Genomic DNA, 1,791 nt, shown 5'->3' on the forward strand with positions numbered 1-1,791 from the left:
CCATCTCAAGAAAAGATACCACTTCAACATGTACATGTACTATATATTTACCTCATAATATAAATAACCTTTTGTCTCTGTCTCAAGTATTGTTGTCCTTCCAATTCCTAATTAAAAAATTTGTAACACTCATCATTGCCCTTTTCCCTCCCTCCCCCCCCCCAAACATCCTTCATCCCCACAAACTTTAACTGCTCTCCAAGTGTTTTTCTTTTTGTTGTTGATGCAATCGGTGTTATTTTTTTTATCGTGGACGAGGCTATTGAACAATTCAGGTCAGCACATCAAATGTTTAAACCTGTAAATTCAAGTCTTGTAATCGAATACCTTTCCAGCTGCATTGCCGTCCGACGGACAGTTGTTCCTCACAGCGTGTGCACTCACCTCATATTAGAAGCAAACTTCTGGCGCTTTGTTGCATCCTTTTCTTCTTTCGCTTTCTAGCTTCAAATTTTGCCTTTCTTCTTCCATTGTTTTGCCATTCTCTTCATGGCAAAAGGCAGGCCATCTTGAATTTTTAACTAGTTTTATAATAGTCCTAGCTACAAGGAATAATTAGACAATGATATATATATATATATGTTTTGAGAAATAACTTAAAAGGGGGCGATAAAAAAAAGGAAACGCGTGGGGTTTTTAATTTATAAAAAATGGGGATTTGTGTGCAGACGTAATCATTTTCGTGCGAAAAGCAAGGGTCGTCGGGACATTGAAATAGAGGCCGTGTGAAAGCGGTGATGAAGAGAGGGCGGGGGCGGTGCCGCGGTGGTTTGGAAAGAGAGCATGATGGCATGCATGAGACGGCGTGACGCAAATTAGTCTTAACTCAGTTCGTGTGCCGGATCTGGTGGGTGAACTTTTGGAAAAAATATAGGTAAGTTTATTCACATGCGAAAGAGAGGGGCGGTCACGAAAAAAACCGTCGTAATTTTGGGCAACGTTAAAATTTAAGATTAAATTTCAAAATTTGAAATTTTAAGACGATTAACCCATACATTTTTTTTCAATAAAAACCGGTTGAGTTTCATTTTGCACTCAACTGGTGAAAAAAAGAGAGTTTATTTCTGACACTGGGGCGGTGATGGGAAATTCGTCAAGTGAAATTACAATAATGATGAAAGAAAATTGGAATAGATCCATTTTTGGTACGCGCGGGGCCCGGCCATCATGACCGTGGTACGGATAGCGTGTGGGGACGTGGACAACGAGCAGGGCTCTAAAGTCAAGAAGGCGATGACGTGTTTGCAATGTTGGCAGCTTGGCACGCAGCATTGAAATACCACGCTTCGGAAGCCTACGTGGACGCTGGACTTTTTACAGTGTGCCCGGGGGCCCTGTGCATGTGTGGTAGTGGGACGTGGGGTGGTGGCCTTTCTTTATAACGGTGTGGTGGCCAAGTCTTTTCTGGCATGGACCCGCTGGTGGGACTGGGGCGGTGCGATGGCCCTGGTGCTGGTGGCCACAGTGAACTGTTCTCAAATCTGCACGGTGAGATGTTGATTGCATGACAAGTAGAGGAGAAGTTTATTAATTTTACTGTGTACAACTGTAGTCTGTACCTAAAGTGCCGCGCACTCACAAAACTCAACTTTTGACGAGAAATTCACCCACCATTGATTCGAGGGGACTTAAGTTTATGATTGCTGTCTATTAGGCGCTATGATTCCTATGAAGATATACTATATTCTTATTCTTATTTATATTAGGGTTTATTGTTATTAGATTAGATTAGAAGTAATGAAAAGCACCTAGTTTTCTTCACAAAAAAGGGGTTGAAATGCAGAGGTTATA

Source organism: Cibotium barometz, chromosome 55 (genome assembly GCF_041138505.1).
Source record: "Cibotium barometz isolate CiBa-2024 chromosome 55, ASM4113850v1, whole genome shotgun sequence".
NCBI classification, from domain to species: domain Eukaryota; kingdom Viridiplantae; phylum Streptophyta; class Polypodiopsida; order Cyatheales; family Cibotiaceae; genus Cibotium; species Cibotium barometz.